Source organism: Salvelinus namaycush, chromosome 16 (genome assembly GCF_016432855.1).
Source record: "Salvelinus namaycush isolate Seneca chromosome 16, SaNama_1.0, whole genome shotgun sequence".
NCBI lineage: Eukaryota > Metazoa > Chordata > Actinopteri > Salmoniformes > Salmonidae > Salvelinus > Salvelinus namaycush.
In genome coordinates, this window is record NC_052322.1 from 43,693,728 (window position 1) to 43,707,401 (window position 13,674).

Sequence of the window (13,674 nt, forward strand, 5' to 3'; positions counted from 1 at the left end):
GGAGCCTGAGAGGCTGACTGAGAAGTGAAGCGAGTAACAGCAGCATTCTGTTTTCAAGCACTGCAGCATCCACGCACTGACAAGGATCACATTCTCCCTCATTTTAGAGGGGGGGCATGTTTTGCCTGCCTTCCCTCTGGCACAGATTGCATTGGCTACCTTGGCTTCATCCTTCAAAACCTCTGGGCTGGCTGTCTACCTCCGTCTTACCTTCAAGCTGGACTTCCCACCTCTTCTCTCCCCCTCCGCTGCTGTAAGTGGATCGGCCAGACCTCCAGCAGAGTGACATAGACATGGGCTGTAAACACTCTGGACAGGGCAAGTGGGCTGACAATGGGGTGAGTACAGTGGACATTTTCTGTGTGTGTGTGTGCGTTTGTGCGTGCGTGCGTGTGCAACCTGTGCCTTTGTTTTGGGATTTGTGTGCTTATTGACAAAGCAGCCTTTGTCAATGTGTATGTGTGGATTTATATTATGATGTCATGTGTGTTCATTTGAGTGTATGTTTGCATAACTGAGGGTCTTTAGCATGTCTATGAAGAGAGTGATGGTGGTCATGGTGACCTGCTCTGGTCTCAGAGGAAGCCACGTAGACGATGCCTCTAGACAGGGTGACTAGTCACCAACACGCTCTCTCTCTCTCTCTCGCCCTCTCTCTCTCTCTCTGTCTCTCTCTCTCTTTTTCTCACTCTCTCTCTCTCTCTCTCTCTCTCTGTCTCTCTCTCTCTCTCTTTTTCTCACTCTCTCTCTCTCTCTCTGTCTCCAGTAAGCTCTGGTCAGTCAGCCATGGTCCAGATAATGTGCATTGTAATGCAGCAAAATAATTGTATATTGTGCATAAAGAGAAGGTTGCTCATTCATGACCAGAGGGTGAATGTGTTCATGGGTGGCCTGACAGAATAGGATGTTCATGTGGAGTGTACGCCTGCAATATAAATGGAGTAAGTAATGGCTGCTTAACCTGGGGGGTGAGGGTGGAAATTTGTGTCTGAGGACAGATTCAGAGAGACATCATGACCTGAATCTACACACAGACAGACAGACAGACAGACAGACAGACAGACAGACAGACAGACAGACAGACAGACAGACAGACAGACAGACAGACAGACAGACAGACAGACAGACAGACAGACAGACAGACTCTCAGATGTGTTTAGGTTATGAGACATCATTTATCAGATTGTCTGACTTGTGTTGTGACGCATTAGTTATAAAAAATTGTAACTGCAAGGTTCTCTGCTTGCATTACTATCAGAGTGCAGTGGGGTGAAAAAGCTCTTCCTGACTTGGATCTCTAGGGTTTTGTTGAGCACAAAGCTTTTCAGACTAGCCAGAATGTATGGCTAGAGGGTCACATTGGGGTGTTGAGCTCAGCTGGCATACATTTCTGGAGCCATGAGACTTCTCACATAACAATAAACTAATATCTTCTGACAGTTACGTCTACTGCTTCCAAACCTGAAAGTGTTGATACTTTACTATCTTTTCCACAACAAAAGCCTACTGATTTTGTTGGATTGCACTTGGGCCACACATATACAGTACATTGCATCAACCATCTAATAAAAGATTAAACAGACATAAGAGAAGATATATCTGCATGAAACAGAAACAAAGCATGGAAATTAATAAGCAGAACTCAAACACTTCAATTCCTTTTTATCTGACCCTGTATGTTCATCTGTCTCCCAGGTCAAAGGGCATGACCTGTCCCAGCTCAGCCGCCGAGAGGCGTTGCATTTCATGGGGGGCGGCTATGAGCAGCCAATCACGATGCAGATTGAGGGACGACACGGGAGAGGGAGAAGAGCTCATCACTCCCAGTACCCAATGTCAGACTGCAGTATCCAGATGGAGAGGCCATCCTGGGAGGCTCTGAGGGCCCTAGGGGTGGTGGAGGGGGCTGGACCCAGCCTTGGTGCCTACGCTCCTGGGTACGTGCTGCTCGGTTTGGGCCTCTGTAGCGGTTCTCTGTCTCTTTATCTGCTTGTGTATGCATGTGTAACGAAGGGGAGATTAATAGTAACCCAGTTATATTGAATCAGTGAAGTACAGCGAATGAGGCTCTGGGTTTTGTCATTTAGAGCAGTGGATCTCAACTGGTTCTAAATTGAACCAGGTTGTCTCAGTCGCGACCCAATCAGGGGCGGACTGGGACCACACACCGAACAATTTTTCTCCCCATTATTAGCCAGATAATGATCGTTTTGCTGGAAAAAAATACAAGTTAGACAGGCCCGACAGGCTAAAAATAGACCAGTCAATCTGGCATTTGCCAAATATGCCAGATGGCCAGTCTGCTCCTGGACCCAATATTTACATAGCTAACCCAATATTCACATAGCTAAACCCAATATTGATATAGCTAAAACCAATATTCACATAGCTAAACCCAAAATTCACATAGCCAAAAATAATTGTCAAATACAATCTGGAAAACTATTTTTAATGCTAAATTGATAGTACATGCAGTTATATGACAAGGGAACGACATTCCCACCTCTTTCATTGTCAATAATAAAATGTTGCCCAAATCCTTGATGAAGAATGTTAATAAACTCATTGGTTTGAGAACACAAAATCAACCAAAAATAGAGCTGCTAAAAGCTCTATATTGAAAATACTGTAATTCCAGAAAGAAAAGTGAAAACAATGTAAAACAATGTAATTTCTATACACTTTCTACCTGTTTTTTCCCTTTTTTTTTTTTTTTTACATATAATATATATACTGATAAAATATATAAACACAACATGCAACAATTTCAAAGATTTTGCTGAGCTACAGTTCATATAAGGAAATCAGTTAATTGAAATGAATTCATTAGGCCCTAATCTTCATGACTGGAAGAGAGAGAGCGAACAGACACAGAGAGCATGGGCTCCTGAGTTCTTCTGCAAAAAGATAGAATTTACAGTTGGATAAATAGATCAACTTTAATTTTTTTTTGCATGGACTTATATAGGATACTAACCTCAACATCAAAACCTTCATTTCACATCACAATTCTATACCTAAAACCTTGATTTTGGACAAAATTACCTGAATGGACTATTTCTACCAAGGATTATCAAGAAAAAAAAACTTCTAACAAACCAAAACCTGCAGAAGGAACACAGCTGAACATGGAAATACCATCCAACACAACACTGTGTGAGTAATGTTCAGTATGAAGTTACTTCTGAAGGCAAAAATTAAAAGGCACTCTCTAGGTAATTCTGTTATATAAAGCTTAATAAATAAGGCTACTAAGCTACCAAGATGCTAGGAAAGAAACTGACTGGCAAGAGAGCCCCCCCCCTCCCCCGCCCACCCAAATGCAAAGAGCCCCCCCCCTCCCCCCGCCCACCCAAATGCAAAGGCCTTTGAAGCCCCCAGAGCCCCCCCCCCCCTCCATCTGTGCAGAGGTAATTCAAATAAAGTACCCTTTGGATTCATATCTATTTTGAACTGATATGCAGCAAGGACACTTCAGTTGTAAATTACCTCAATAAGAAACAATATTGTTGCTTTGATCACATCAGAAGATATCCTCCTCAGAATCTCTCAAATACAACAGCCACAGGACAACTTTATTTGGACGTCATAAAGGACCATTCGCCAAAAGGTAAACAATATAGCTAGCTAACAACCACCTTTTCCACGTGGAAAAGATGGTGGACAGAGACTTGCTAGCCATGTTAGCTAGCTAGCTGGGATTTTCTACAAGGAATCTGCCTCCCGAAAAAGTATCTCCCAAGTGGGTGACACCTACTCCCATTGCCTGCTTCACTGCTGCTTGGATTCCACCTGGCGATCTGTTCTGCCCTGTCCTGTCTGGTACAGGTACCCCCGCCACACTCCACCCTCTCTCCTGAGCTTTCGCTCGCCTCCAGCATACACACACTGTTGGGGCGATTGACTCTGAACAATGGCTAGAACCAAGTCCTTATATTTCTCTCTGGTGCTTTATGCTATTTTCCTCATGACTCCTGCGTGCTTTGTTGACTATGAACATGCTTGTTAACCCAACCGTGGGACAGACTATGTTTGTTCCCACACTTGGGACTCTGACTCTCTATTGGTTACACAGACTCTTGGCCTCCCATCCTATTCTAACCACCTCTCGCCGGCTTTGTATTCATGTTACCTGATGAAATTGCTGTACAATATGATCTTGTTGCCATCTAATGCACATTCAAATGTTATAAATCAACACTGCCGATCTCTCCCTGTCCTCTGCCGTGCCCTGATTGTATTAATGTTGATTATATCTGGAAATGTGCATGTACACCCTGGCCCATCTACTGTTGCTAGACCCAATTCTGATTTGTGCTCTGATATGTGCTCTGATATCTTCTCTCGTAAAAGCCTGGGTTTTCTGCACGTTAGCACTAGAAGCTTATTACCTAAAATGGATCAATTGAAAGTGTGGGTTCATGTTTTGATGTCTTCACTATTATTCTACAATGTAAAAAAAAAGAAGTAAAAATAAAGAAAAACCCTTGAATGAGTAGGTGTATCCAAACTTTTGACCGATGCTGTATACTGACCAGTGACCAGTGACCCATTCAAACCTCCTGTGATCAAACTTTGGGTCATTACACACCAGTTGAGAATAGCTGATTTAGAGTATAGCCGTGAGATGTATCGTACAGAAGTGGTATTAGAATTGAATGGAACCACTGACTGGAACTGATTTAATGTGTAAAACATAGTAATTACAGCTTGAAATGCCTATGGTGTGAAAGCTATGTTGTCATATGTGATGACCTCATTCTCCCCAGACCTTACTACGATGACATGCCCCTCCCACCAGAAATGTACGCAGCCAATGGATACCTCTCCAGTGTTGCCTACAATCTGGAGGACCTTAACAGGATAGAGTATGTTGACGTGAGTAATTCTATACGCTTTCATATTAGTATAGCCTAGCTTTTGTACATGATTGATTGATTTTATTTGTCAGTAAAAAAAAATACATACAGTGCATTCGGAAAGTATTCAGACCCCTTGACTTTTTCCACATTTTGTTACGTTACAGCCTTATTCTAAAATGAATTAAATGCAAAAAATATCTGCATCAATCTACATACAGTACCCCATAACAACAAAGCGAAAACACATTTTCCGAAGTGTTTGCAATACAGAAATACCTTATTTACATAAGAATTCAGACCCTTTGCTATGAGACTCGAAATTGAGCTCAGGTGCATCCTGTTTCCATTGATCATCCTATAGATGTTTCTACAACTTGATTGGAGTCCACCTGTGGTAAATTCAATTGATTGGACATGATTTTGAAAGGCACACACCTGTCTATATAAGGTCCCACAGTTGACAGTGAGTGTCAGAGCAACAACCAAGCCTTGAGGTTGAAGGAATTGTCCGTAGAGCTCCGAGACAGGATTGTGTCGAGGTACAGATCTGGGGAAGGGTACCAAAAAATGTATGCAGCACTGAAGCGCCCCAGAACACAGTGGCCACCATCATTCTTAAATGGAAGAAGTTTGGAACCACCAAGACACTTCCTAGAGCTGTCCGCCCGGCTAAACTGAGCAATCGGGGAAGAAGAGCCTTGGTCAGGGAGGTCACCAAGAACCCGATGGTCACTCTGACAGAGCTCCAGAGATCCTCTGTGGAGATGGGAGAACCTTCCAGAGGGACAACCATCTCTGCAGCACACCACCAATCAGGCCTTTATGGTAGAGTGGCCAGACGGAAGCCAATCCTCAGTAAAAGGCACATGACAGCCTGCTTGGAGTTTGCCAAAAGGCACCTAAAGACTCTCAGACCATGAGAAACAAGATTCTCTGGTCTGATGAAACCAAGATTGAACTCTTTGGCCTGAATGCCAAGCAACACTTCTGGAGGAAACCTGGCACCATCCCTATGGGGAAGCATAGTGGTGGCAGCATCATGCTGTGGGGATGTTTTGTAGTGGCAGGGACTGGGAGACTAGTCAGGATCGAGGGAAAGATGAACGAGCAAAGTACAGAGAGATTCTTGATGAAATCCTGCTCCAGAGCGTTCAGGACTTCAGACTGGGGCAAAGGTTCACCTTCCAACAGGACAACGACCCTAAGCACACAACCAAGACAATGCAGGAGTGTCTCTGAATGAAGTCTCTGAATGTCCTTGACTGGCCCAGCCAGAGCCCGGACTTGAACCTGATCGAACATCTCTGGAGAGACCTGAAAATAGCTGTGAATCGACTCTCCCCATCCAACCTAACAGAGCTTGAGAGGATCTGCAGAGAAGAATATGAGAAACTCCCCAAATACAGGTATAGCTTGTAGCGTCATGCCCAAGAAGACTTGAGGCTGTAATCTCTGCCAAAGGTGCTTCAACAAAGTACAGAGTAAAGGGTCTGAATACTTACATAAATGTGATATTTCAGTTTCTTATTTTTTTTATACTTTTGCAAAAAAAATCTAAAAACCTGTTTTTGCTTTGTCATTATGGGGTATTATGTGTAGATTGATGAGATTTTGTTTTTAATAAGTCTGTAACTTAACAAAATGTGGAAAAGGTAAAGGGTTCTGAATGCACTGTATATACACAGTACATACATTATTAAACATGGGACCAGGATTGAAATTGTGGTCCCTGCTATCTTCAGTATCTTAGACTTGTGGTCCCTGATATCTATCAAAAACATGGTCCCTGGTATATATCTAAAACTTGTGGCCCCTGATATCTATCCAAGACTTGTGGTCCCTGATATGTAAGACTTGTGGTCCCTGATATGTAAGACTTGTGGTCCCTGATATCTATCCAAGACTTGTGGTCCCTGATATGTAAGACTTGTGGTCCCTGATATCTATCCAAGACTTGTGGTCCCTGATATGTAAGACTTGTGGTCCCTGATATGTAGGACTTGTGGTCCCTGATATGTAGGACTTGTGGTCCCTGATATGTAGGACTTTTGGTCACTAATATTTAAGACTTGTGGTCCCTGATATCTATCGAAGACTTGTGGTCCCTGATAAGATTTGTGGTCCCTGATATATATCTATGACCAGTGGTCCCTGATATGTAAGAAGTGGTCCCTGATATGTAATACTTCTGGTCCCTGATATCTAAGACTTGTGGTCCCTGATAACTATCTAATACTTGTGGTCTCTGATATCAGGGTGCCTTGTGGTCCCTGACAAAGACTTGTGGTCCCTGATATCTAAGACTTGTGGTCCCTGATATCTAAGACTTGTGGTCCCTGATATCTAAGACTTGTGGTCCCTGATATCTAAGACTTGTGGTCCCTGATATCTAAGACTTGTGGTCCCTGATATCTAAGACTTGTGGTCCTTGATATCTAAGACTTGTGGTCCCTGATATCTAAGACTTGTGGTCCTAATAACTACCTAATACTTGGGGTCTCTGATATCTAAGACTTGTGTTCCCTGATATCTAAGACTTGTGTTCTTTGATATCTAAGACTTGAGGTCCCTGATATCTAAGACTTGTGGTCCCTGATATCTATCTAAGACTTGTGGTCCCTGATATCTATCTAAGACTTGTGGTCCCTGATATCTATCTAAGACTTGTGGTCCCTGATATCTAAGACATGTGGTCCCTGATATCTAAGACTTGTGGCCGCTGATATCTATCAAAGACATGTGGTCCCTGATATCTATCTAAGACATGTGGCCCCTGATATCTATCTAAGACATGTGGTCCCTGATATCTAAGACTTGTGGCCCCTGATATCTATCTAAGACATGTGGTCCCTGATATCTAAGACTTGTGGCCCCTGATATCTATCTAAGACATGTGGTCCCTGATATCTAAGACTTGTGGCCCCTGATATCTATCTAAGACATGTGGTCCCTGATATCTATCTAAGACATGTGGTCCCTGATATCTAAGACTTGTGGCTGCTGATATCTATCTAAGACATGTGGTCCCTGATATCTAAGACTTGTGGCCCCTGATATCTATCTAAGACTTGTGGCCCCTGATATCTATCTAAGACATGTGGTCCCTGATATCTATCTAAGACATGTGGTCCCTGATATCTAAGACTTGTGGCCGCTGATATCTATCTAAGACATGTGGTCCCTGATATCTAAGACATGTGGTCCCTGATATCTAAGACATGTGGTCCCTGATATCTAAGACATGTGGTCCCTGATATCTAAGACTTGTGGCCGCTGATATCTATCTAATCCACTCCTTATGTTCACCTACCTATACTGTTTTAGGATCCAGAGCGCTGTCTGATTGGTTGCTGTAATACTCATAATGATGAGCCTAGCAGCTTCCTGAGCCAGGTACTGTAAGAAATAAAAAGATAAACCATGTGTTCAAAGATACGTAATTTGTCTAAGACATCCAACTAACTATAAAAAACAATGATATTCATATACACATACGTCTTAAAATGAACAGCAACAACAACCAATGGATTTCATTGTGTCTTCCATCCTCTCTATTTCAGAGTGAGTATGAGGGCCACTGGCTGGACAGGCCTATGGGCTACCTGCCCCTGCACGAGCTTGACAGTGGCCTGGGCTGCACCGACGGCAGCCTCCACCAAGGGGACCTGTCTGACCCAGAGACAGAGGAGGGGGTAGAGGCCCCTATGTCCTCCCCACCAGGACACACCAGCCGGGGCAGCTCTCCCTCCTCTGAGTCCCTCCTCTCCTCAGAGGTCAGTGACTCTGGCTTCCACAGCGTCAGCACAGGGGAGTTCCGCCACTTCCAGAAGATTATAGATGGGAGGATCCACAACTACCGGAGCCGCGTGGTCCCGCGGGAGAAGAGATCAAAGTCTCGCTGGGACCTGGAGTCCATCCCTGAGACCCTGACCTGTGACCCCAAGACAGGCAGGGCTCCAGACGGAGCTCACACTTTCATGAGCCACCAGTGCACCATGCGTGGTAGCTCCTTTCAGATCCATGAAGCAATGAGCCCCCAGCAGACCAGGCATGGCACCAGGTCTGCTGCCTCCAGCTGCCGTACTGAACCCTGCCAGAGGAGAGCGCTGATGCTGAACCAGCACTGCTCCGAGGACCTCCCAAGCCGCAGCCACACTGTGCATGACTTATCAGACAGGAGACGAGCCAGTCACCCTGGCCTGCCCTCTGGGAACAATGCCATAGGGATATATAGACACGTAGACAGACAACTGCCCAGCAACCCAAACCACCTAGCCGTGCCCACTGAGAACTCTGGCACAGGACAATACAACAGGGGGTTCAACACAGACATCATTGAGAAGAGGACGCCTCAGAGCAGCCATGTGGAAGGCCCCTGGCAAGGACTATATGTGGAGGACCACAGAGGCAGTATGGCCAGTGAGGACTATAACAGTCAGAAACAGTGTCTTTCCAAGAGTCCCTCAAGGAAACGGCCTGGGAAGCAGCTAGCAGACTGGCGTCAGTTTGCAACACTGGGACATCCTCAAATTGGTGGGGACTGGCCCCAAGCAGACGGCCCCTGTGGCCCCCTCTACAGCACGTTGGACGGGCTCTCTGCCCGCTCCAGGAAGGGTCTCTCTGGGAACCCCCGGGCAGTGAGGAACCAGCTCCTGAAGGCCAGGGCCTCCCGGCTGGCTGACGAGCGCAGTGAGGTCACCACGGACGAGGAGGCCCGCGGGGATGTCTGGGCAGGCCGCTACTGGAGTAGGACTGAGCGCCGGCGCCACCTGGCGTTGGCCCGGGAGCAAAGGCAGAGGAGGCTGAGCCGTGGTGGGCCTGAGGGAGCAGCAGAGGACGGGGCTGCAGGAACAGGGGGTGCAGGGGGGCAAAGGGGTGCAGAGGGCCCTGGAGGAGGCTGCAGCACAGTGCTGGAGCTCAGCCACAGGAAGCAGAGTCGTCTGAGGAACCATAAACTGCTGGATGACTGGACCACAGTGGAGGAGCTGCTGACACATGGCACCCGTGTGGGGGAGGGGGACAACATCTTCTGTCACAGCCCACTGCTGTCGGTCACTACAGTATAATGACACAGTGAGATAAGGTGTGTATGAGTGATTGAATAGGGTCAGTGATATGACTCCAGTTTGGCTACATCTTGTTCTCCACACATGTTCCTGGAAACAACCTAGAGTAGTAGTTGTCTAATGGTCTGGACCAATGGCAGTACGATACAACCTAGAGTAGTAGTTGTCTAATGGTCTGGACCAATGGCAGTACGATACAACCTAGAGTAGTAGTTGTCTAATGATCTGGACCAATGACAGTACGATACAGCCTAGAGTAGTAGTTGTCTAATGATCTGGACCAATGGCAGTACGATACAACCTAGAGCAGTAGTTGTCTAATGGTCTGGACCAATGGCAGTACGATACAACCTAGAGTAGTAGTTGTCTAATGATCTGGACCAATGGCAGTACGATACAACCTAGAGTAGTAGTTGTCTAATGGTCTGGACCAATGACAGTACGATACAGCCTAGAGTAGTAGTTGTCTAATGATCTGGACCAATGGCAGTACGATACAACCTAGAGCAGTAGTTGTCTAATGGTCTGGACCAATGGCAGTACGATACAACCTAGAGTAGTAGTTGTCTAATGGTCTGGACCAATGGCAGTACGATACAACCTAGAGCAGTAGTTGTCTGATGGTCTGGACCAATGACAGTACGATACAACCTAGAGCAGTAGTTGTCTAATGGTCTGGACCAATGGCAGTACGATACAACCTAGAGTAGTAGTTGTCTGATGGTCTGGACCAATGGCAGTATTAAACAACCCAAATGGCAGTTTTCACTGGTCCCTCTAAAGCTAGCTGAGTGGGTTTTGGGTAAGCAACGGCACGAAAGATATAGCTGTGTTTTGATGGCACACTCTTAGAAAAAAATGTGATATCTAGAACCTAAAAGGTTTTTTTGGCTGTCCCCATAGGAGAACCCTTTGAATAACCATTTTGGTTCTAGGTAGAACCCTTTTGGTTTGAGTTAGAATCCTTTTGAGTTCCTTGTAGAACCCTTTCCACAGAGGGTTCTACCTGGAACCCAAAAGAGTTCTAACTGGAACCAAAAAGGGTTATCCTATGGGGACAGCCGAAGATCCCTTTGGAACCCTTTTTTCAAAGAGTGCGGTGACTCATTTTATCAATAAACACTTTTTACAATTAAATGCAATTTCATAAGCTTTTTTTCCCCCCAAAGAGTGGATATCACCATATCAATGTAATGTCATTTATTGGAAATATTAAAATATCATTGCATCACATTTGGCTACAGAATGTAGCTCAATATGGCCTCTTTTTAAAACCACACAGCTGTATCAGACACTTTGGATTTTGTATGAAAACTCAGGTAGTAGATGATGTGTTGGTTCACTACAGCACAGGGACAAGAGTTCCATCCTGCTCACATGAGAAATGCACTTTCAACTTTTGGCTTTTTCAAGATGCGTAATATATCTGTGAGTTTGTAAACTAGTATTAGTAGGTGTGTGTATTTGGTTGAATGTCTTTTAGGAAACAGAATTTTAGAGAGCCTATCAGAGACCATCAAGTTGGGACCATGGCCCATGATAATCACTAAAGTGTATCTACTATCATGTGTAATGGGATATTCACCTCATGATAAGTGATGACATTTTCAGCATTTTGGGGGGGGGGGGGGATAAATGTCTGGTCATGAAACATTCAGTTCTATTTTCACACATTTTTTACAGCCCGTTTTGACTAAGACAACAGAGGAGCTTTATTACCAGCATGTAGACTATCCTCAATATAAATCTGCCAACTGGACATGGCAGCACTATTTCCTACGCGACACATATTATGTCACCTCCTTCACTGGGCTTGGAGTCACAGGACTGATTTTACCCTGACACCACTGTTTGTCAGACATTTGTGAACGCTAGGTAATGTGTCAAGTCAAATAACATTTTATTTACAGTGCATTTTACACGCCTCAACACACTTTACAAGAAAAAATAAATAAATAAAAACAGAAAAAGAGACATGTCAAAATATTCAGAGAAGCATCACTTGTGCTTTTGTTTTTCCTGATGATGAGGACACCTTGGCGTTATGATGCGGTCAGAGAACCTCTGATTTAGTGTTGCATAATATGAAACAAAATGTCTCACTCTTTTCACATAAAACCAACAGAAAATTGTTCATGTACAGACACAAAATACGATCAAATCGTGTGAACAATCATCAAACGGCATCAAAAACATGTACTAGCCTCGAATTTGATCTCCTGATGGTTTCCATTTGTCACAGTGGATAAGCCCTACTGATACTGATAAGCCCTACTGATACTGATAAGCCCTACTGATATACGGATAAGCCCTTCTCGAAGAGAAATCTATGGATGTGATGGACATGGTGGTTATTATGAGTATTATATCTTGAATGTTCTAATAAAATATGCAAAACATTTCCTGACTTTTGTTTTAATTCTAAACAACATCCCTTTTTCCTGAATCCAAATGTTACTCTGCCGCCAATACAACTGCAGTTTCCTCCTCACTATAAACTGCCAAAAGGGCCCTGGATTTCAGAGGCTACATGTTGACAAGAATAATCTATTAATACCCCCAATTATTTATGTGTCCCTTAGGGAAATGACATTTATACTCACATTTAAACTCTGCAGAGTGGTTTTTGTATTCAGTTAAGAGTGACAATGTCAATTTCTGAAGTCATTGTCAATTTTATGGAATGAGAGTTGAAACTATGGTCTACTCCATCTATCCAAACATAGCCTGCATATAGTCACCTTCCCTTCACATTATTGAGAGATGTCATGGCGCAGTCTGCAACACACATTTATACCAGTAGGTGGCAGACAGAGACAACTCTTTTTTTTATTAAACAAAGTTCACCCTTTTCATACAAAGCCTAAGTAAATATTTAGTTAAATGAATGTCACCACGAATTGAATATGTTTTATTGTGTGTTTAGACCTTTATTTGGATAGTCCATCTGTAGATGCACTGCAGACCCTGGTTCGATTCCAGGCTGTATCACAACTGACTGTGATTCGGAGTCCCATAGGGCGGCGCACAATTGGCCCAGTGTCGTCCGGGTTAGGGGAGGGTTTGGTCGTCATTGGAAATAAGAATATGTTCTTAACTGACTTGCCTAGTTAAATAAAGGTAAAAAAGAAAATGAACATTTCTACTACCCCTAGCTCTAACCTTTACCCTCATCCTAAACGTAACTCTAATTCTAATCCTAACCCTAACCTTAGTCCTTAGTTGTGGTTGATAGTTTGAGCATCTATAGACCATTGATAGATGCTCTATCCAAATAAACTATCCCAAAGTATGACCCTGGATTAGATGATCAATATATATTTTTTTTACAGTTATACTTAATTTGGATAGTCCGGATCTTCCATCTGTAGATGTTCTACAAACTATCTGTTGATAAGCAACTGCTTGCTATCGGTAGGGCTAAGGTTAGATATGAAGCAAGATAAGGGTTAGGGTTGCTGTTATCATTACAGCTCTAGGGCCTGTGTTGGGGTTATTGTTAGTGATAGGGTTATCGTTACAGCTGTAGGTACATTGTATTACTATTCTAAAGTTACCTAATTCAGTGTGTGACATATAGAATATTGACGTAGTCAGCAAAAGCTTGAGAGAATCACAGATAAAGAGAGAGAGAGAGAGAGAAAAATCAGAAAGAGAGAGAAAGAGATCAGAAACATAGTAGTAGTTTAGTAGTAACAGTAGTAGCAGTACTAGTAGTAGCAGTAGTAGTAGTAGTAGTACCAGTA